Consider the following 25,075-nt stretch of genomic DNA (forward strand, 5'->3'; position numbering starts at 1 on the left):
TGGAGTGGGTATCGAATATTGTTCCTGTGATGAAGAAAAATGGGAAGTTAAGGGTGTGTATCGATTTTCGAGATTTAAATAATGCTACCCCAAAGGATGAATATTTTATGCCGATTGCAGAAATGTTAATCGATTCTACGGCAGGAAATGAAATTCTTAGTTTCATGGACGGTTATTCTGGAGATAACCAAATCTTTATTGCGGAAGATGACGTGGCTAAAACTACCTTTCGTTGTCCTGGGCATTAGGTGCGTATGAGTGGGTGGTTATGCCTTTTGGTTTGAAGAATGCTGGGGCAACATATCAGCGTGCCACGAATGCCATTTTTCATGAGTTTATTGGGAAGTTTATGGAGGTGTATATTGATGATGTAATGGTAAAATCGATTTCTGTGGGTCAGCATATAGACCATTTAAGAAAAGCATTCCTTACTATGAGGAAGAAAGGATTAAAAATGAATCCTTTGAAATGTGCTTTTGGGGTATCAGCTGGAAACTTCTTAGGCTTTGTTGTTCATAAAAAGGGGATAGCTATTGATAAAAATAAATCAGATACGATATTAGCATTATCTGCACCCAAATCGAAGAAGGAAGTACAATCATTTTTTGGAAAAGTAAATTACATAAGGAGATTCATTTCGAATCTTTTGGATTGAACTAGGGTATTCGCGCCTTTGGTGAAATTAAAAAATGGTTCAAAATTCGAATGGACCACAGAGCATCAATCAGCGTTTGATTCGATTAAGTCATATTTATCAAAAGCTCTAATTATGGCGAATGTACGTCCATCTAAACCTTTAAAATTATATATTACAGCATCTGAAAACACTATAGGGTGTATGTTTGCTGGTGCACGGAAATCGTGATTCACACTTTTCACATCTCCGCACAACTAACCAGCAAGTGCACTGGGACGTCCAAGTAATAAACCTTACGTGAGTAAGGATCGATCCCACGGAGATTGTTGGCTTGAAGCATGCTATGGTCATCTTGTAAATCTCAGTCAGGCAGATTCAAATGGTTATGAGGTTTTGGTAATGAAAATATAAATAAAACATAAAATAAAATAAAGTTACTTATGTAATTTACTGGTGGGAATTTCAGATAAGCGTATGGAGATGCTTTGTTGCTTTTGAACCTCTGCTTTCCTATTGCCTTCTTCCAACCATGCGTTACTTCCTTCCATGGCAAGCTGTAAGATCCTCTCAGTGAAAATGGTCCTCTATGGTTTCTGCACGGCTAATCAACTGTCGGATTTCTCGTCTCGGATGAAAAATACCAGGTATAGCTACTGCATGACTAATCATCTGTCGGTTCCCACTAGCGTCGGAATAGAATCCATTGATCCTTTTGCACACTGTCACTTGCGCCCAATATTTGCAGGTTTGAAGCTCGTCACAGTCATCCCTTCCCGGATCCTACTCGAAATACCACAGACAAGGTTTAGACTTTCCGGATCCCAGGAATGTTGCCAATAATTCTAGCCTATACCATGAAGATACTAATCTCACGGACTCGGTCCGTGTATTAGATATCCAAGAGAATATACTCTGGCTGTCGTCCAATGACTACATTGAACATCATGTAGACCGCTTGGTGGTTGTCAGGCACGCGATCTTGGCTAAGCGAGTAACAAAGATTGGGTGATTGTCATGGGTCACCCCTTCATTCTGACTTAACTGAATTAAGTACGAGAGTATATCTTGGAGAAGAAGTAGGCATGAATTGAATAGAAAACAGTAGTAATTGTATTAATTCATGAAGAACAGTAGAGCTCCACACCTTAATCTATGGGGTGTAGAAACTCCACCGTAGAAAATACATAAGTGAAAAAAGTCTAGGCATGGCCGTGAGGCCAGCCTCCAAACGTGAACAATGGTCTATGATAGCATAGATTCCAAAGATATAAAATAAATCTCTAAAAGTAGTTTTTATACTAAACTAGTAACCTAGGTTTACAGAAAATGAGTAACTAAGTGCAGATAGTGTAGAAATTCACTTCTGGGGCCCACTTGGTGTGTGCTTGGATTGAGAATTGAGCTTTACACGTGCATAGGCTGTTCTTGGAGTTAAACGCCAGCTTTGGTGCCAGTTTGGGCGTTTAACTCCAATTCTGGTGCCAGTTTGGGTGTTTTACGCCAAGATATTTTAGGCTGGCTTTGGACACCAGTTTGGGCCATTCAATCTTGAGGAAAGTATGGACTATTATATATTGCTGCAAAGCCCAGGATGTCTACTTTCCAACGCAATTAAGAGCGTGCCAATTAAGCTTCTGTAGCTATAGAAAATTCACTTCGAGTGCAGGAGGGTCAGAATCCAACAGCATCTGCAGTCCTTTTTCAGCCTATGAATCAGATTTTTGCTCAGGTCCCTCAATTTCAGTCAGAAAATACCTAAAATCACAGAAAAACACACAAACTCATAGTAAAGTCTAGAAATGTGATTTTTGAATAAAAACTAATAAAAATATAACAAAAAGTAACCAAAATATATTAAAAACTATGTAAAAACAATGCCAAAAAGGGTATAAATTATCCGCTCATCACAACACCAAACTTAAATTGTTGCTTGTCCCCAAGCAACTAAAAACAAAATAGGATAAAAAGAAGAGAATATACAATAAATTCCAAACTTATCAATGAAGATTAGCTTCAATTAGATGAGCAGGACTTGTAGCCTTTTTGCTTCTGAATAGTTTTGGCATCTCACTTTATCCTTTGAAGTTCAGAATGATTGGCATCTATAGGAACTCAGAATTCATATAGTGTTATTGATTCTCTTAGTTCAGTATGTTGATTCTTGAACACAGCTACTTTATGAGTCTTGGCCGTGACCCTAAGCATTTTGTTTTCCAGTATTACCACCAGATACATAAATGCCACAGACACATAACTAGGTGAACCTTTTCAGATTATGACTCAGCTTTGCTAGAGTCCCCAGTTAGAGGTGCCCAGAGCTCTTAAGCACACTCTTTTTGCTTTGGACCATGACTTTAACCGCTTAGTCTCAAGCTTTTCACTTGACACCTTCACGCCACAAGCACATGGTTAGGGACAACTTGATTTAGCCGCTTAGGCTTGGATTTTATTCCTTTGGGCCCTCCTATCCATTAATGCTCAAAGCCTTGGATCCTTTTTACCCTTGCCTTTTGGTTTAAAGGGTTATTGGCTTTTTCTGCTTGCTTTTTCTTTCTCTTTCTCTTTTTTTCTTTATTTTTTTCGCCATTTTTTTCAGCAAGCTTTTCACTGCTTTTTCTTGCTTCAAGAATCAATTTTATGATTTTTCAGATTATCAATAACATTTCTCCTTTTTCATCTATTCTTTCAAGAGCCAACAATTTTAACATTCATAAACAACAAATTCAAAAATATGCACTGTTCAAGCATTCATTCAGAAAACAAAAAGTATTGCCACCACATCAAAATAATTAAACTAATTTCAAGATAGAATTCGAAATCATGCACTTCTTGTTCTTTTTCAAAAAACATTTTTCATTTAAGAAAGGTGAAGAATTCATAGGACATTCATAGCTTTAAGACATAGACACTAGACACTAATGATCATGTAATAAAGACACAAACATAGACAAAAAAAGGAAATTAAGGAACGGATCCACCTTAGTGATGGCGGCTAGTTCTTCCTCTTGAAGATCTTATGGAGTGCTTGAGCTCCTCTATGTCTCTTCCTTGCCTTTGTTGCTCCTCCCTCATGGCTCTTTGGTCTTCTCTAATTTCATGAAGGAGGAGGGAATGCTCTTGGTGCTCCATCCTTAGTTGTCCCATGTTGGAACTTAATTCTCCTAAGCAGGTGTTGATTTGCTCCTAATAATTTTGTGGAGGAAAATGCATCCCTTGAGGCATCTCAGGGATTTCTAGATGAGAAACTTCCTCATGCTCTTGTTGAGGTCCATGAGTGGGCTCTCTTGTTTGCTCCATCCTTTTCTTAGTGATGGGCTTGTCTACTTCAATGAGGATGTCTTCCTCTATGACAATTCCAGCTGAATTGTATAGGGTACAAATGAGATGAGGAAAGGCTAACCTTGCCAAAGTAGAGGGCTTGTCCGCCACCTTGTAGAGTTCTAGGGATATAATCTCATGAACTTCTACTTCCTCTCCATTCATGATGCTATGGATCATGATAGCCCGGTCTATTGTAATTTCAGACCGGTTGCTAGTAGGAATGATAGAGCGTTGGATGAACTCCAACCATCCCCTAGCCACGGGTTTAAGGTCAAGCCTTCTTAGTTGAACTGGCTTGCCTCTTGAGTCTCTCTTCCATTGAGCTCCTTCCACACAGATGTCCATAAGGACTTGGTCTAACCTTTGATCAAAGTTGACCCTTCTAGTGAAAGGGTAAGGATCTCCTTGCATTACTGGCAAGTTGAATGCCAACCTCACATTTTCCGGACTGAAATCCAAGTAATTCCCCTGAACCATTGTAAGCCAATTCTTTGGGTTCGGGTTCATACTTTGGTCATGGTTCCTAGTGATCCATGCATTAGCATAGAACTCTTGAACCATTAAGATTTCGACTTGTTGAATTGGATTAGTGAGAGTTTTCCAACCTCTTCTTTGAATCTCATGTCGGATCTCCGGATATTCACTCTTTTTGAGCTTGAAGGAGACCTCGGGGATCACCTTTTTCTTGGCCACAACTTCATAGAAGTGGTCTTGATGGACCTTTGAGATGAATCTCTCCATCTCCCATGACTCAGAGGTGGAAGCAATTACCTTCCCTTTCCTCTTTTTAGTGGTTTCTCCAGCCTTAGGTGCCATTAATGGTTATGGAAAAATAGAAAAGCAGAGCTTTTTTCATACCAAACTTAAAAGTTTTGCTCGTCCTCAAGCAAAAGTAGAAAGAAAGGAGTATAAGAAGAAGAAATGGAGGAGATGGAGGGAGGTGAGTGGTTCGCCAAAGGAGGAAAGAAGTGTTTGTGATGTGTGAAAAGGAAGGTAGTGAGGATGGGTATTTATAGGATAGGGAGAGAGATGGAATTCGGTCATGGGTGGGTGGGTTTGGGAGGGAAGTGGTTTTAATTTGAATGTTGAGGTAGGTGGGGTTTTATGAAGAGTGATATGAAAAGGTGTGAAGAGGAGAGAAGAAGAGGTGGGGTAGGTGGGGATCTTGTGGGGTCCACAGATCCTGAGGTGTCAAGAAATTTGAGTCCGTGCACCATTCTGGCATTCAAATGCCCATTCTTCCAATTCTGGCATTTAACGCCAGTTCTGATACCTTTCCTGGTGTTAAACGCCACTCTGCTGCCCATTTCTGGCGTTTAATGCCAGCCAGATGCCAGACAGCCCTTTCTGGCATTAAACACCCAGAGTGCTGCCCATTCTGGCATTTAACGCCCAGATGCTGCCAGGTTGGGCGCTAAACGCCCATTCTGCTATCCTTACTGGCGTTTAAAGGCCAGTAAGCCTGTCCTCCAGGGTGTGCTATTTTTAATGCTATTTTTCATTCTGTTTTTGACTTTTCAGTTGTTTTATGACTTCACATGATCATCAACCTAAAGAAAACATAAAGTAACAATGGAAAATAAAATAAATATAATTAAATAACATTGGGTTGCTGATATGCGAAATTGTTACTTAGGTTGTGAATTATTGTTCGAAATTGATTCCCTGGCGATGGCACCAAAAATGGATGCACAAAACCATGGTCTAAATATATCTTCACAACTTCGCATAACTAACCAGCAAGTGCACTGGGTCGTCCAAGTAATAAACCTTACGTGAGTAAGGGTCGATCCCACAGAGATTGTTGGTATGAAGCAAGCTATGGTCACCTTGTAAATCTCAGTCAGGCAGATATAAAATAGTTATGGAGTTTTCGAAATTAATACTAAAATAAGGATAGAAATACTTATGTAAATCATTGGTGAGAATTTCAGATAAGCATATGGAGATGCATTCATTCCTCTGAACCTCTACTTTCCTGCTGTCTTCATCTAATCCGTCTTACTCCTTTCTATGGCTGGCTTTATGTAAGGATGTCACCGGTGCCAATGGCTACTTTCAATCCTCTCGGGAAAATGGTCTAAATGCTCTATCACAGCACGGCTAATCGTCTGGAGGCATCACCCTTGTCGTTGGTTGCATCCTATTCCTCTCTGTGAAAATGGTCCGATGCGCTGTCACTGCATGGCTAATCATCTTGGAGGTTCTCGATCATACTGGAATAGAATTTACTATCCTTTTGCGTCTGTCACTAGGCCCAGCACTCGCGAGTTTGGAGTTTGTCACAGTCATTCAATCCCAAAGTCCTACACGGAATACCACGGACAAGGTTTAGACTTTCCGGACTCTCATGAATGCCGCCATCAATCTAGCTTATACCACGAAGATTCTGATTAAGAGATCTAAGAGATACTCATTCAACCTAATGTAGAATGGAAGTGGTTGTCAAGCACGCGTTCATAGGGAATGATGATGATTGTCACGTTCATCACATTCAGGTTGAAGTGCGAATGAATATCTTAGAAACTGAATAAGTTGAATTGAATAGAAAACAGTAGTACTTTGCATTAATCCTTGAGGAACAGCAGAGCTCCACACCTTAATCTATGAAGTGCAGAAACTCTACCGTTGAAAATACATAAGTGATAATGGAGTTCATTGGTCTCGGCCCCAGAGGGGAACCGGAGTAACCAAGACTCCGAATACAATGATAAAAAGTTCTATTTATAATAAACTAGTCACTAGGGTTTACAGAAGTAAGTAATTGATGCATAAATCTACTTCCGGGGCCCACTTGGTGTGTGCTTGGGCTGAGCTTGAAGTCTACACATGGAGAGGTCATTCTTGGAGTTGAACGCCAGCTTTTGTGCCAGTTTGGGCGTTGAACTCCACTTTGCAACTTGTTTCTGGCGCTGGACGCCAGAATTGGGCGGAGAGCTGGCGTTGAATGCCAGTTTGCGTCGTCCAAACTTGGGCAAAGTATGGACTATTATATATTTCTGGAAAGCTCTGGATGTCTACTTTCCAATGCAATTGGAAGCGCGCCATTTTGAGTTCTGTAGCTCCAGAAAATCCATTTTGAGTGCAGGGAGGTTAGAATCCAACAACATCAGCAGTCCTTCTTCAACCTCTTTATCTGATTTTTGCTCAAGTCCCTCAATTTCAGCCAGAAAATACCTGAAATCACAGAAAAACACACAAACTCATAGTGAAGTCCAGAAATGTGAATTTAACATAAAAACTAATGAAAACATCCCTAAAAGTAACTAGATTCTACTAAAAACATACTAAAAACAATGCCAAAAAGCGTATAAATTATCCGCTCATCACAACACCAAACTTAAATTGTTGCTTGTCCCCAAGCAACTGAAAATCAAATAGGATAAAAATAAGAGAATATACTATAAATTCCAAACTATCAATGAAACATATCTCCAATCAAATGAGCGGGACTTATAGCTTTTTGCCTCTTGAATAGTTCTGGCTCTTCCTCAATGTGAATGTCTCCTTCTATGGAAGCTCCAGCTGAGTAACATAGATGGCAGATAAGATGAGGAAAAGCTAGCCTTGCCCCAGGAGAGGGCTTTTCGGCTATTTTGTAGAGTTCAAGGGAGATGACTTCATGAACCTCTACTTCTTCTCCAATCATGATGCTATGGATCATGATGGCTCGATCCACAGTAACTTCAGATCGGTTGCTAGTGGGGATGATGGAGCGTTGGATGAACTCCAACCATCCTCTAGCCACAAGCTTGAGGTCTAATCTTCTTAGTTGAACCGGCTTGCCTTTAGAGTCAATCTTCCATTGAGCTCCTTCCACACATATGTCCATGAGGACTTGGTCCAACCTTTGATTAAAGTTGACCCTTCTAGTGTAGGGGCGTTCATCTCCTTGCAACATAGGCAAGTTAAACGCCAACCTCACATTTTCCGGACTAAAATCCAAGTATTTCCCCCGAACCATTGTAACATAGTTCTTTGGATCCGGGTTCTTACTTTGATCATGGTTCTTGGTGATCCATGCATTGGCATAGAACTCTTGAACCATTAGGATGCCGACTTGTTTGATGGGATTTGTTAGAACTTCCCAACCTCTTCTTTGAATTTCATGTCGGATCTCTGGATACTCATTTCTTTTGAGTTTGAAAGGGACCTCGGGGATCACCTTCTTCTTGGCCACAACATCATAGAAGTGGTCTTGATGAGCTTTGGAGATGAATCTTTCCATCTCCAATGACTCGGAGGTGGAAGTTTTTGTCTTCCCTTTCCCTTTTCTAGAGGATTCTCTGGTCTTGGGTGCCATCAATGGTAATGGAAAAACAAAAAGCTTATGCTTTTACCACACCAAACTTAGAATATTGCTTGCCCTTGAGCAAGAGAAGAAAGAATAATAGGAAGAAGAAGAAGAAGAAAATATAGAGCAGAGGGGGAAGGTGTGTTTCGGCCAAGAAGAGAAGAGAGGGTTGTATTGTGTGAAAATGAGAAAGAATGGAAGGCTTTATATAGGGAAGGGAGGGGGGGTTAAGGTTCGGCCATATGGGTGGGTTTGGGTGGGAAATTGATTTGAATTTTGAAGGTAGGTGGAGTTTATTGGGTAGGTTTATGGGGAAGAGTGGGTGGATGTGAGTGGTGAAGGGTTTTGGGGAAGAGTGTTTATTGAGAATAGAGGATGATTGAAAAGAGAGAAGAGAGTGAGTGGAGGTAGGTGGGGATCCTGTGGGGTCCACAGATCCTGAGATGATCCTGTGGGGTCTACAGATCCTAAGATGATCCTGTGGGGTCCACAGATCCTGAGGTGTTCAAGGATTTACAACCTTGCACCAAATTAGGCATGTAAAATGTCCTTGCACACAACTCTGGGCGTTCAGCGCCAGGTTGGTGCCCATTTTGGGCGTTCAATGCCCATTTGTTGCCCATTTCTGGCGTTGAACGCCAGAACCATGTTTGTTCTGGGCGTTCAGCGCCAGCTCCTCTCCAGGGTGCAATTCTGGCGTTCAGCGCCCAGATGATGCCCATTTTGGGCGTTCAGCGCCCAGATACTGCCCATTTTGGGCGTTCAGCGCCATACCCATGCTCTGTTCTGGCGTTGAACGCCAGGCAGGTGCTTCCTCCAGGGTGTGATTTTTCTTCCGCTGTTTTTGATTCTGTTTCTAAATTTTTTGTTTATTTTGTGACTCCACATGATCATGAACCTAAGAAAACATGAAAAATAAAAATAAAATTAGATTCCATGTAAATTGGAATTAGGTGCAGTAAATTCACCAAGCATTCTCCTTGCATTATTGTTGTTGGGTTCGGCTGCCATCTCCTTTACTTGTTCGAAATTTTCAATAAGGTTGTCTCTGGTTTGTTGTAATTTAGCTTCTCTTAGTTTCCTCTTCAGAGTTCTTTCAGGTTCTGGATCAGCTTCAACAAGAATACCTTTTTCTTTGTCCCTGCTCATAAGAAAGAGAAGAGAAAAAGAAAATAAGAGGAATCCTCTATGTCACAGTAAAGAGGTTCCTTATTATTAGTAGAAGAAGAAAAAAAGAAAAAATTCGAACACAGATAGAAGAGGGGGTTCGAATTTGGTGAGTGATGTGAGGAAGAGATGTTAGTAGATGAATAAATAAATAGAATAAGATGAGAGAGGGAGAGGATTTTCGAAAATAATTTTTGAAAAAGGTTAGTAATTTTTTTGAAAAGTTTAAAATCAAAAGTTAAAATAATTAATTAATTAAAAAGAATTTTTGAAAAAGAGGGAGATATTTTCGAAAATTAGAGAGAGAGAGAGTTAGTTAGGTGGTTTTGAAAAAGATAAGAAATAAACAAAAAGTTAGTTAGTTAGTTGAAACAAATTTTTGAAAAGATAAGTTAGGAAGTTAGAAAAGATATTTTGCAATCACTTTCTTGAAAAAGGTAATATAAGAAGATATTTTTGAAAAGATATGATAGAAATTAGTTTTTGAAAAAGATTTGATTTTTAAAAATCTCAATTAATGACTTGATTCACAAGAAATCACAAGATATGATTCTAGAACTTAAAGTTTGAATCTTTCTTAACAAGTAAGTAATAAACTTGAAATTTTTTGAATCAAAACATTAATTGATGATGTTATTTTCGAAAATATGATGTAAAATTAAGAAAAAGATTTTTGAAATTTTCGAAAATAACTAAAAAAATTGAAAAAAAGATTTGATTTTTGAAAAAGATTTTGAAAAAGATAAGATTTTTTTTAAATTAAAAATTTGATTTGACTCATAAAAACAACTAGATTTTAAAAATTTTTGAAAAAGTCAAATCTAATTTTCGAAATTTTAAGAGAAAAAAAGGGAAAGATATTTTTTTGATTTTTGAATTTTTATGATGAGAGAGAAAAACAAGAAAAATGATGCAATGCATGAAAGTTATGGATCAAAACAATGAATGCATGCAAGAATGCTTATGAATGTCAAGATGAACACCAAGAACACTATGAAGATCATGATGAACATCTAAAACACATTTTTGAAAAATTTTTTATGCAAAGAAAACATGCAAGACACCAAACTTAGAATTCTTTAATGCTTAGACATAAAGAATTCAGGAATGCATATGAAAAACAAGAAAAGACACAAAACATGCAAATGCAAAGATCAAACAAGAAGACTTACCAAGAACAACTTGAAGATCATGAAGAACACTATGAATGCATGAATTTTCGAAAAATGCAAGATGAATATGCAATTGACACCAAACTTTCAACTTGACTCAAGACTCAAACAAGAAACATGAAATATTTTTTTGATTTTTTATGATTTTCTAATTTTTTGTATTTTCTTTTAATTTTTTGAAAATCATTTTGAAAAAGAAAAATAAGGATTCCAAAATTTTTAATATGAATTCCAGGAATCTTATGCTCTTTAGTCTAAAGCTCCAATCAAAGAGTCAGGCATGGCTTAATAGCCAGCCAAGCTTTAGTATGCTGTTGATACCTTCCATGTATAGAACAACTAAGTGTGTGAGAATCAACAAGCTCTTGTGATGATAAGTTGAAACCCCAGTCCAAAAGATTAGACATGGCTTACAGCCAGCCAGGATTCAACAAATCATCATGAAACACTAGAATTCATTCTTAAAAAGTCTGAAGAAAAATATTTTTTGAAAACATTTATTTTTAAAATTTTTTCGAAAACAAAGGAGAAAAATTTTTTTGAAAGATTTTTTTGAAAATTTTGAAAATAAAACAAACAGAAAATTACCTAATCTGAGCAACAAGATGAACCGTCAGTTGTTCAAACTCGAACAATCCCCGGCAACAGCGCCAAAAACTTGATATGCGAAATTGTCACTCAGGTTGTGAATTATTGTTCGAAATTGATTCCCTGGCGATGGCACCAAAAACGGATGCACAAAACCATGGTCTAAACATATCTTCACAACTTCGCATAACTAACCAGCAAGTGCACTGGGTCTTCCAAGTAATAAACCTTACGTGAGTAAGGGTCGATCCCACGGAGATTGTTGGTATGAAGCAAGCTATGGTCACCTTGTAAATCTCAGTCAGGCGGATATGAAATAGTTATGGAGTTTTTGAAATTAATACTAAAATAAGGATAGAAATACTTATGTAAATCATTGGTGAGAATTTCAGATAAGCGTATGGAGATGCATTCATTCCTCTGAACCTTTGCTTTCCTGCTGTCTTCATCCAATCCGTCTTACTCCTTTCTACGGCTGGCTTTATGTAAGGATGTCACCGGTGCCAATGGCTACTTTCAATCCTCTCGGGAAAATGGTCCAAATGCTCTGTCACAGCACGGCTAATCGTCTGGAGGCATCACCTTTGTCGTTGGTTGCATCCTATTCCTCTCTGTGAAAATGGTCCGATGCGCTGTCACTCCATGGCTAATCATCTTGGAGGTTCTCGATCATACTGGAATAGAATTTACTATCCTTTTGCGTCTGTCACTACGCCCAGCACTCGCTAGTTTGGAGTTTGTCACAGTCATTCAATCCCAGAGTCCTAGTCGGAATACCACAGACAAGGTTTAGACTTTCCGGACTCTCATGAATGCCGCCATCAATCTAGCTTATACCACGAAGATTCTGATTAAGAGATCTAAGAGATACTCATTCAACCTAATGTAGAACGGAAGTGGTTGTCAGGCACGCGTTCATAGGGAGTGATGATGATTGTCACGTTCATCACATTCAGGTTCAAGTGCGAATGAATATCTTAGAAACTGAATAAGTTGAATTGAATAGAAAACAGTAGTACTTTGCATTAATCCTTGAGGAACAGCAGAGCTCCACACCTTAATCTATGGAGTGCAGAAACTCTACCGTTGAAAATACATAAGTGATAATCGAGTTCATTGGTCTCGGCCCCAGAGGGGAACCGGAGTAACCAAGAGTCCGAATACAATGATAAAAAGTTCTATTTATAATAAACTAGTCACTAGGGTTTACAGAAGTAAGTAATTGATGCATAAATCCACTTCCGGGGCCCACTTGGTGTGTGCTTGGGCTGAGCTTGAAGTCTACACGTGGAGAGGTCATTCTTGGAGTTGAACGCCAGCTTTTGTGCCAGTTTGGGCGTTGAACTCCACTTTGCAACTTGTTTCTGGCGCTGGACGATAGAATTGGGCAGAGAGCTGGCGTTGAATGCCAGTTTGCGTCGTCTAAACTTGGGCAAAGTATGGACTTTTATATATTGCTGGAAAGCCCTAGATGTCTACTTTACAATGCAATATGAAGCGCGCCAGTTTGAGTTCTGTAGCTCCAGAAAATCCATTTTGAGTGCAGGGAGGTCAGAATCCAACAGCATCAGCAGTCTTTCTTCAACCTCTGAATCTGATTTTTGCTCAAGTCCCTCAATTTTAGCCAGAAAATACCTGAAATCACAGAAAAACACACAAAATCATAGTGAAGTCTAGAAATGTGAATTTAACATAAAAACTAATGAAAACATCCCTAAAAGTAACTAGATTCTACTAAAAACATACTAAAAACAATGCCAAAAAGTGTATAAATTATTCGCTCATTAGTTGCCTCCCAATAAGCACTTCTTTAATGTCAATAGCTTGACAATGAGCTCTTAGAGAGCTTCACAGAGACTCAGAGCTTGATGTTGGCCTCCTAACACCAAACTTAGAAGTTGAGTATGGGGGCTTTGTTTGACTCTGTATTTAGAGAAGCTTTTCATGCTTCCTCTCCATGGTTACAGAAAAAGACCTTTGAGCCTTAAACACAAGGTAGTCCTTATTCAATTGAAGGACTAACTCTCCTCTGTCCACATCAATCATAGCTCTTGTTGTGGCTAGGAAGGGTCTTCCATGGATGATGGATTCATCTTCATCCATCCCAGTGTCTAGGATTATGAAGTCAGCAGGGATGTACAAGTCTTCAATCTTTACTAAGACATCCTCTACAAGTCCATAAGCCTATTTCCTTGAATTGTCTGCCATCTCTAGTGAGATTTTAGCAGCTTGTACCTCAATGATCCCTAGTTTCTCCATTACAGAGAGTGGCATGAGGTTTATACTTGACCCAAGGTCACACAGAGCCTTTTTGAAGGTCATGGTGCCTATGGTACAAGGTATTAAGAATTTTCGAGGATCCTATTTCTTTTGAGGTAATTTCAGTTGAACCAGATCATTCAGTTCCTTGATGAGCAATGGAGGTTCATCCTCCCAAGTCTCATTACCAAATAACTTGGCATTCAGCTTCATGATTGCTCCTAGATACTGAGCAACTTGCTCTTTAATAATATCTTCATCCTCTTCAGAGGAAGAATACTCATCAGAGCACATGACTGGCAACAGTAAGTTCAGTGGAATCTCTATGGTCTCTATATGAGCCTCAGATTCCTTTGGTTCCTCATTAGGGAACTCCTTGGAGGCCAGTGAACGTCCATTGAGGTCTTCCTCACTGGAAATCACTGCCTTCCACCCCTCTACAGGTTCGGCCATGTGGGATGTGTTTATGGCCTTACACTCTCTTTTTGGATTCTCTTCTGTATTGCTTGGGAGAGTACTGGGAGGGAGTTCAGTAACTTTCTTACTCAGCTGACCTACTTGTGCCTCCAAATTTCTAATTGAGGACCTTGTTTCATTCATGAAATTTAGAGTGGTCTTAGATAGATTAGAGACTATGGTTGCTAAGTCAGAATGGCTCTGCTTAGAATTCTCTGTCTGTTGCTGAGAAGATGATGAAAAAGGTTTGCTATTGCCATACCTGTTTCTTCCACCATTATTATTATTGAAGCCTTGATTAGGCTTCTGTTGATCCTTCCATGAGAGATTAGGATGATTCTTCCATGAAGTATTGTAAGTGTTCCCATAGGAATCTCCCATGTAATTCACTTCTTCCATTCCAGGGTTTTCAGGGTCATAGGCTTCTTCTTCAGAGGAAGCTTCCTTAGTACTGCCTGATGCAGCTTGCATTCTAGACAGACTTTGAGAAATCATATTGACTTACTGAGTCAATATTTTATTCTGAGCCAATATTGTATTTAGAGTATCAATATCAAGAACTCCTTTCTTCTGAGTTGTCCCATTATTCACAGGATTCCTTCCAGAAGTGTACATAAACTGGTTATTTGCAACAATTTCAATGAGTTCCTGGGCTTCTGCAGTCGTTTTCTTCAGATGAAGAGATTCTCCAGCAGAGTGGTCCAATGACATCTTAGACAATTCAGACAGACCATCATAAAATATACATATGATGCTCCATTCTGAAAACATGTCAGAAGGACACCTTCTGATCAATTGCTTGTATCTTTCCCAAGCTTCATAGAGGGATTCACCTTCCTTCTGCCTGAAGGTTTAGACTTCCACTCTAAGCTTGCTCAATTTTTGAGGTGAAAAGAATTTGGCCAAGAAAGCATTGACCAACTTTTCCCAAGAGTTCAGGCTGTCTTTAGGTTGTGAGTCCAACCATATCCTAGCTCTGTCTCTTACAGCAAAGGGGAAAAGTATAAGTCTGTAGACCTCAGGATTAACCCCATTGGTCTTAACAGTGTCACAGATTTGCAAGAATTCAGCTAAGAACTGATGAGGATCTTCTAATGGAAGTCCATGAAACTTGCAATTCTACTGCATTAGAGAAACTAATTGAGCCTTAAGTTCAAAGTTGTTTGCTCCAATTGCAGAAATTGAGATGCTCCTTCCACAGAAGTCATAAGAGGGTGCAATAAAGTCACCAAGCATCTTCCTTGCATCTCCACCATTGTTGTTGGGTTTGGCCATCTCTTCTTCTTTTTCAAAAAATTCTGTCAGGTCCTCTCCAGAGTGTTGTGCCTTAGCTTCTCTTAGCTTTCTCTTTAGAGTCCTTTCAGGTTCCGGATCAACTTCAACAAGAATGTTCTTATCCTTGCTCCTACTCATATGAAAAGAAGAGAACAGAAAAGAATAGGAATCCTCTATGTTACAGTATAGAGATTCCTTTATGTGAGTAGAAGAATAGAAGAGTAGAATGAAGAAGAGAGAAGATGAAGAATTCGAATACAGAGAGGGAGAGAGGGTTCGAATTATAAGAAGAAGAGAAGTGTTAGTAAATAAACAAATAAATAGAAAGAGATGAGAGAGAGAGAGAATTTGAATTTTAAATTAAAATAAAAGGAAAATATTTTTGTTTTTATTTTAATTATTGGTTAGTATTCGAAATTTAAAAAGAGAAATAAAATGAAATTAATTGAAAATTAAATAAATTGATTACTTAAAAAGATTTTTGAAAATTTTTATTTTAAATTAATTTCTTTAAATTCTAATTTTATTTTATTTCTTTTCTTACTATTTGATTTTCGAAATTAATGAGAGAGAGAAGTAGTTAGGAGGTTTTGAAAGAGATATGATTGAAAGTTATTTTGAAAAATATTTGAAAAGGAAATTAAAAAGATTTGATTTTGAAAATTAAAGTTGATTACTTGACTAACAAGAAACTAAAAGATATGATTCTAGAATTTAAACATTGATCCTTTCTTAATAGGCAAGTAACAACTTGAAAATTTTTGAATCTAAATATTAATTGTTAACATTAATTATGATATAAAAGTAAGAAAAAGATTTTGAAATCAAATTTTTTAAGTTTTCGAAAATATAAAAAAATGAAAAAGATTTGATTTTTGAAAAAGATTTGAAAAAGATAGAAATTTTAAATTGAAATTTTGACTTGACTAACAAGAAACAACTATATTTTAAAACTTTATGACTAAATCAATCTAAAATTTCAAAAATTATGAGCAAAATAAGGAAAAGATATATTTTTTTATTTTTGATTTTTAATGAGGAGAGAGAAAAACATAAAAATGACACAAAACATAAAAATTTAAGATCAAAACAATAATGCATGCAAGAACACTTTGGATGTTAAGATGAACACCAAGAACACTTTGAAGATCATGATGAACATCAAGAACATATCTTTGAAAATTTTTAAGAAAAGAAAAACATGCAAGATACCAAACTTAAAAATTGTTAAACTATAGACACTAATAATTCAAAAATGCATATGGAAAACAAGAAAAGACACAAAACAAGAAAAATTAAAGATCAAACCAAGAAAATCATTAAGAACAACTTGAAGATCAATGAAGAACACATGCATGAATTTTTGAAAATTTTAGGAAGATTAAAGCATGCAATTGACACCAAACTTAAAATTTGACATTAGACTCAAACAAGAAACACAAAATATTTTTGGTTTTTATGATTTTATTAAATTTTTTTTTGTAATTTTTCGAAAATTATTTTGGAAAAGAAAATAGAGAAATTCAAAATTTTTAATAAGAATTCCAGGAATCATGCAATGTTAGTCTAAAGCTTCGGTCCAAAAATTTAGATATGGCTAAATAGCCAGCTAAGCTTTACGTGAAATCTTCGGTCCAAAAGATTATACATGGCCAAATGGCCAGCCAAGCTTCAGCAAAGCATTACATACAACAGCTAAATTGATGAGAATCAAAAGGCTCCTCCATTGATAAGTGGAAGCCTTGGTCCAAAAAATTAGACATGGCTTGACAGCCAGCCAGGCTTCAACAGATCCTGATGAAACTCTAGAATTCATTCTTAAAAATTCTGAAGAACAAAATAAAATATTGTATATATTTAATTAATTTTTTTTTGAATTTTTCGAAAATAAAAAGCTCAAAAATAAAATAAAATTACCTAATCTGAGCAACAAGATGAACCGTCAGTTGTCCAAACTCAAACAATCCCCGGCAACGGCGCAAAAAACTTGGTGCACGGAAATCGTGATTCACACTTTTCACATCTCCGCACAACTAACCAGCAAGTGCACTAGATCGTCTAAGTAATAAACCTTACGTGAGTAAGGGTCGATCCTACGGAGATTGTCGGCTTGAAGCAAGCTATGGTCATCTTGTAAATCTCAGTCAGGCGGACTCAAATGGTTATGAGGTTTTGATAATTAAAATATAAATAAAACATAAAATAAAATAAAGTTACTTATGTAATTCACTGGTGGGAATTTCAGATAAGCGTATGGAGATGCTTTGTTGCTTCTGAACCTCTGCTTTCCTATTGCCTTCTTCCAACCATGCGTTACTTCCTTCCATGGCAAGTTGTAAGATCCTCTCAGTGAAAATGGTCCTCTATGGTTTCTGCACGGCTAATAAACTGTCGGATTTCTCGTCTCGGATGAAAAATACCAGGTACAGCTATTGATGAGCGGATAATTTATACGCTTTTTGGCATTGTTTTTAGTATGTTTTTAGTAGATTTTAATTAGTTTTTATTATATTTTTATTAGTTTTTATTTAAAAATCATATTTCTGGACTTTACTATGAGTTTGTGTGTTTTTCTGTGATTTCAGGTATTTTCTGGCTGAAATTGAGGGACCTGAGCAAAAATCTGATTCAGAGGCTGAAAAAGGACTGCAGATGCTGTTGGATTCTGACCTCCCTACACTCAAAGTGGATTTTCTGGAGCTACAGAAGCCCAATTGGCGCGCTCTCAATTTCGTTGGAAAGTAGACATCCTAGGCTTTCCAGTAATATATAATAGTCCATACTTTGCCCGAGATTTGATGGCCCAAACAGGCGTTCCAAGTCAGCTCAAGAATTCTGGCGTTTAACTCCAAAACTGGCACAAAAGCTGGCGTTTAACTCCAAGAGAAGTCTCTACACATGAAAGCTTCAATGCTCAGCCCAAGCACACACCAAGTGGGTCTGGAAGAAGATTTCTGCATTAATTACTGATTTCTGTAAACCCTAGGCTACTAGTTCTCTATAAATAGGACCTTTTGCTATTGTATTTTGATACACTGGATATACTTTTGATCTTTGATAAGTCTTATGCTATCTTAGACACGTTTGAGGCTGGCCTCACGGCCATGCCTGGACCTTGTTCTTATGTATTCTCAACGGTGGAGTTTCTACACACCATAGATTAAGGTGTGGAGCTCTGCTGTTCTTCATGAATTAATACAAGTACTATTTTTTTTCTTTTCAACTCAAGTCTATTTCTTCTCCAAGATATTCATTCGTTCTTCAACTTGATGAATGTGATGATCCGTGACACTCATCATCATTCTCACCTATGAACATGTGCCTATCAACCACCTCTGTTCTACTAGCAATGGCTTGAATGCGTATCTCTTGGGTTTCTAATCTAAGATTGGAACCTTCGTGGTATAGGCTAGAATTAATGGCAGCCATTCCTGAGATCCGAAACGTCTAAACCTTGTCTGTGGTATTCTGAGTAGGATCTGGGAAGGGATGACTGTCACGAGCTTCAAACTCGCGATTGTGGGGCGTGTGACAGATGCAAAAGGATCAATGGATCCTATTCCGACATGATCGAGAACCGACCGCTGATTAGCCGATGTTGTGACAGAGCATCAGGACCATTTTCACTGAGAGGACGGGATGTAGCCATTGACAACGGTGATGCCCAACATAAAGCTTGCCATGGAAAGGAGTATGAATGATTGGAAGAAGGCAATAGGAAAGCAGAGGTTCAAGGGGAACAAAGCATCTTCATACGCTTATCTGAAATCCACCAATGAATTACATAAGTATCTCTATCTTTATTTTATGTTTATTTTCATCACCTTAAACTCCATAACCATTTGAATCCGCCTGACTGAGATTTACAAGATGACCATAGCTTGCTTCAAGCCGACAATCTCCGTGGGATCGACCCTTACTCACGTAAGGTTTATTACTTGGACGACCCAGTGCACTTGCTGGTTAGTTGTGCGGAATTGTGACAAAGTGTGATTCACGTTTGAGAGCTCCAAGTCCTTTGGCGCCGTTGTTGATGATCACAATTTTGTGCACCAAGTTTTTGGTGCCGTTGCCGGGGATTGTTCGAGTTTGGACAACTGACGGGTCATCTTGTTGCTTAGATTAGGTACTTTTCCTTTTTATTTTTCGAAAAAAATTTTCAAAAAGTACAAAAGGATTTTCTATTTTGTTCTTCAGAGTTTTTAAGAATGAATTCTAGAGTTTCATGATGATTTGTTGAAGTCTGGCTGGCTGAGAAGCCATGTCTAATCTTTTGGACCGAGGTTTCAACTTATCATCACAAGAGCTTGTTGATTTCTATCAATTTTGCTGTTGAAAGCAATGATCTGCTAAAGCTTGGCTGGCCATTGGCCATGTCTAGTGTTTTGGACCGGAGCTTTCATTGAAAGCTTGGCTGGCTAGTAAGCCATGTTTAATTCCTGCACCGGAGTCTTAGACTAGCATTGCAATGATTCCTGGAATTCTTATTAAAAGTTTTGATTCTCTTTATTTTCTTTTCCATATAAGTTTCGAAAAAAATCACAAAAAAAATTATAAAATCATAAAAATCAAAAATATTTTATGTTTCTTGTTTGAGTCTAGTGTCAATTTTTAAGTTTGGTGTCAATTGCATGTCTTTATCCTTCTAATTTTCGAAAATTTATACATATTGTTCTTCATTGATCTTCAAGTTGTTCTTGATGATTTCATTGCTCTGGTCTTCAAATTCTCTTGTTTTGTATGTTTTGTTGTTTCTTACATACATTTTTACATTGTTATAGTCCTTAGTATACAAACTTTTAAGTTTGGTGTCTTACATGCATTGTTTATTTGATTTTAGTTGCATTTTTATTGATTCCCATCATCAAAAATTCAAAAATATTTTTTAAAACTATGTCTTTTCAAGTCAATAATACAGAGAATTGAACATTCAGAACATTCAGCAGAGGAATCAAACAGAAAAAGATGGGCGTTCAAAACGCCTAGTGAAGAAGGAAAACTGGCGTTTAAACGCCAGCCAAGGTACCTGGCTGGGCGTTTAACGCCCAAAAAGGTAGAGATTTGGGCGTTAAACGCCAAGATGACACTAGAGGGAAGATTTTGTTTTTAATTCACATTTTTTTCAAGTTTTCATAATTTTTCAAAATCAAATATTTTTCAAATCATATCTTTTCAGTCATATCTCTTTCAAAATCAATTTCTTTCCATTTTATATTTATTTTTACTATTTTCAAAAATCCTTGCTTCAATTCAAGATTTACTTCAAAAATTTTCAAGTTGTTACTTGCCTATTAAGAAAAGATCAAATTTTAAATTTTAGAATCATATCTTTTAATTTCTTGTTAGTCAAGTAATCAACTTTAGTTTTAAAATTTTCTCTTTTTAATTTGATTTTCAATCATATCTTCTCAATCATATCTTTTCAATCACACCCTTTTTCAAAATTAATTTTCAATCATATCTTTTTAATTTCTGATTTCAAAATCTTTTTCAAAAATCACTTAATTTCTTTCCCAATTTTAGTTTTCGAAAATCATCAATCACTTTTTCAAAATTTCTTTTAATTATTTCAAAATCTTTTATTTTAATTTCGAAAATTTCTTCCCCTCTTCTCACATCCTTCTATTTAAAGGACTAAGATTCCTCATCAAGTTGCAATTCGAACTCTGTCCCTCTTGATAAGTTCGAATTCCCTCTTCTCCACCTCCTCCTTCTATTCTTCTTTTCCTCTGACACCTCAAGGAATCTCTATACTGTGACATAGAGGATTCTCTACTTTCTTGTTCTCTTCTCTTTCATATGAGCAGGAACAAAGATAAAAGAATACTTGTTCAAGCTGATCCTGAACCTGAAAGGACCTTGAAGAGAAAGCTAAGAGAAGATAAAGAACATCTCTCTTTAGAGGGCCTAACAGAACTCTTCAAAGAAGAAAAAACTATGGCAGCCGAAAGCAACAACAATGCCAACAATGCAAGGAAGGTGCTTGGTGACTTTACTGCACCTACTCCTGATTTCTATGGGAGAAGCATCTCTATCCCTGCCATTGGAGCAAACAACTTTGAGCTTAAGCCCCAATTAGTTTCTCTAATGCAACAGAATTGCAAGTTTCATGGACTTCCATTGGAATATCCTCATCAGTTCTTAGCTGAGTTCTTACAAATCTGTGACACTGTCAAGACCAATGGGATTGACCCTGAAGTTTACAGACTTATGCTCTTTCCTTTTGCTGTAAGAGACAGAGCTAGAACATGGTTGGATTCACAACCTAAGGAAAGCCTGAACTCTTGGGAAAAGCTAGTCAATGCCTTCTTGGCAAAGTTCTTTCCACCTCAAAAATTGAGTAAGCTTAGAGTGGAAGTCCAAACCTTTAGACAGAAGGATGGTGAGTCCCTCTATGAAGCTTGGGAGAGATACAAGCAATTGATCAGAAGGTGCCCTTCTGACATGCTTTCAGAATGGAGCATCATAGGAATCTTCTATGATGGTCTGTCTGAACTATCCAAGATGTCATTGGATAGCTCTGCTGGAGGATCTCTTCATCTGAAGAAAACGCCTGCAGAAGCTCAAGAACTCATTGAAATGATTGCAAATAACCAATTCATGTACACCTCTGAAAGGAATCCTGTGAATAATGGGACAACTCAGAAGAAGAGAGTTCTTGAGATTGATACTCTGAATGCCATATTGGCTCAGAATAAAATATTGACTCAACAAGTCAATATGATTTCTCAGAGTCTGTCTGGAATGCAAGCAGCAACAGGCAGTACTAAGGAAGCTTCCTCTGAAGAAGAAGCTTATGATCCTGAGAACCCAGCAATGGAAGAGGTGAATTACATGGGAGAATCCTATGGAAACACCTATAATCCTTCATGGAGAAATCATCCAAATCTCTCATGGAAGGATCAACAGAGACCTCAACAAGGTTTCAACAACAATAATGGTGGAAGAAACAGGTTTAGCAATAGCAAGCCTTTTCCATCATCTTCTCAGCAACAGACAGAGAATTCTAAGCAAAACCCCTCTGACTTAACAACCATTGTCTCTGATCTAATCAAAACCACTTAAAGTTTCATGACTGAAACAAGGTCCTCCATTAGAAATCTGGAGGCACAATTGGGTCAGCTGAGTAAGAAAATTACTGAACTCCCTCCTAGCACTCTCCCAAGTAATACAGAAGAGAATCCAAAAAGAGAGTGCAAGGCCATAACCACATCTCACATGGCCGAACATGGAGAGGAGGAAGAGGCAGTGATTCCCACTGAGGAAGACCTCAATGGACGCCCACTGACCTCCATGGAGTTCCCTAATGAGGAACCATGGGAATCTGAGGCTCATTTGGAGACCATAGAGATTCCATTGAATTTACTTCTGCCTTTCATAAGCTCTGATGAGTATTCTTCCTCTGAAGAGGATGAAGATGTCACTTAAGAGCAAGTTGCTAAGTACCTTGGAGCAATCATAAAGCTAAATGCCAAGCTATTTGGTAATGAGACTTGGGAGAATGAACCTCCATTTCTCATCAAAGAACTGGATGACTTGACTAGGCAGAGATTACCTCAAAAGAGACAGGACCCTGGAAAGTTCTCAATCCCTTGTACCATAGGTACCATGACCTTTGAGAAGGCTCTGTGTGACTTAGGGTCAAGCATAAACCTTATGCCTCTCTTTGTAATGGAGAAGCTAGGGATCATTGAGGTACAAGCTGCAAGAATCTCACTAGAGATGGCAGACAATTCAAAGAAACAGGCTTATGGACTTGTAGAGGATGTCTTGGTAAAGGTTGAAGACCATTACATCCCTGCTGATTTCATAATCCTAGAAACTGGGAAGTGTATGGATGAATCCATCATCCTTGGCAGACCCTTCCTAACCACAGCAAAAGCTGTGATTGATGTTGACAGAGGAGAATTGATCATTCAAGTGAATGAAGACTCCATTGTGTTTAAAGCTCAAGGATATCCCTCTGTAACCATGGAGAGGAAGCACGAAGAGCTTCTCTCAATACAGAGTCAAACAGAGCCCCCACAGTCAAACTCTAAGTTTGGTGTTGAACCCCCACATTCAAACTCTAAGTTTGGTGTTGGGAGGTTCCAACATTGCTCTGAACATCTGTAAGGCTCCATAAGAGCCACTGTAGGTTGATGATCATGTGAAGTCACAAAAACAATTGAAAAAGCAAAAACAAAGTAAAAAACAGAATGAAAAATAGAACACCCTGGAGGAAACAGTTACTGGCGTTTAAACGCCAGTAAAGGTAGCAGAATGGGCGTTAAACGCCCAGTCTGGCACCATTCTGGGCGTTTAACGCCAGAAAAGGGCACCAGACTGGCGTTTAACGCCAGGAATGGGCAAGAAGCTGGTGTTAAACGCCAGAAACGGGCAGCAGCCTGGCGTTTAACGCCAGGATTGGCAGAAAGGGGCGTTTTGCATGCCACTTGGTGCAAGGATGAGATATCCTTGACACCTTAGGATCTGTGGACCCCACAGGAACCCACCTTCCCCACCACTCTCTCTCTTCTTCCCCCATTCACCAATCACCTCAATACCTCTTCCCTAAAAACCCTTCACCTATCAAATCCCACCATTCTCTTCACCACTCACATCCATCCTTCTCACCATCCAAATTCAAACTACTTTCCCTCCCAAACCCACCCATAATGGCCGAACCATACACACCCCTCTCACTCCTATATAAACCCATCTTCACCCCTTCATTTTCACACAACCTAAACACTACTTTTCCCCCTTGGCCGAAACACAAAGCCCATTCCATCTCCTCTATTTCTTCTTCTTCTACTCTCTTCTTTCTTCTTTTGCTCGAGGACGAGCAACCTTCTAAGTTTGGTGTGGTAAAAGCTAAAGCTTTTTATTTTTCCATAACCATTTATGGCACCAAAGGCCGGAGAAACCTCTAGAAAGAGGAAAGGGAAGGCAAAAGCTTCCACCTCCGAGTCATGGGAGATGGAGAGATTTCTCTCAAGGGTGCATCAAGACCACTTCTATGAAGTTGTGGCCAAGAAGAAAGTGATCTCCGAGGTCCCTTTTAAGCTCAAAAAGGGCGAATATCCAGAGATCCGACATGAGATTCTAAGAAGAGGTTGGAAAGTTCTCACCAACCCCATTCAACAAGTCGGAATCTTAATGGTTCAAGAGTTCTATGCCAATGCATGGATCACCAAGAACCATGATCAAAGTGTGAACCCAGATCCTAAGAATTGGCTTACAATGGTCCGAGGGAAATACTTGGATTTTAGTCCGGAAAATGTAAGGTTGGCATTCAATTTGCCCATGATGCAAGGAGATGCACACCCCTACACTAGAAGGGTCAACTTTGATCAAAGGATGAACCAAGTCCTCATGGACATATGTGAAGAGGGCACTCAATGGAAGAGAGATTCAAGAGGGAAGCCGGTTCAACTAAGAAGGCATGACCTCAAGCCCATGGCTAGGGGATGGTTGGAGTTCATCCAACGCTCAATCATTCCCACTAGCAACCGGTCCGAAGCTACTATAGACCGGGATATCATGATACATAGCATCATGATTGGAGAGGAAGTGGAAGTTCATGAGGTTATATCCCAATAACTCTACAAGGTGGCGGACAAGTCCTCTCCTTTGGCAAGGTTAGCCTTCCCTCATCTCATTTGTCACATTTACAATTCGGTTGGAATTGATATAGAGGGAGACATTCTCATTGATGAGGACAAACCCATCACTAAGAAAAGGATGGAGCAAGCAAGAGAGCCCATTCATGGGGCTCAAGAGGCGTATGAAGCTCATCACCATGAGATCCCGGAAATGCCTCAAATGCACTTTCCTCCACAAAACTATTGGGAGCAAATCAACACCTCCCTAAGAGAATTGAGTTCCAATATGGGACAACTAAGGGTGGAACATCAAGAGCAC

The sequence above is a fragment of the Arachis ipaensis genome, chromosome B10 (assembly GCF_000816755.2).
Source record: "Arachis ipaensis cultivar K30076 chromosome B10, Araip1.1, whole genome shotgun sequence".
Taxonomy (NCBI): domain Eukaryota; kingdom Viridiplantae; phylum Streptophyta; class Magnoliopsida; order Fabales; family Fabaceae; genus Arachis; species Arachis ipaensis.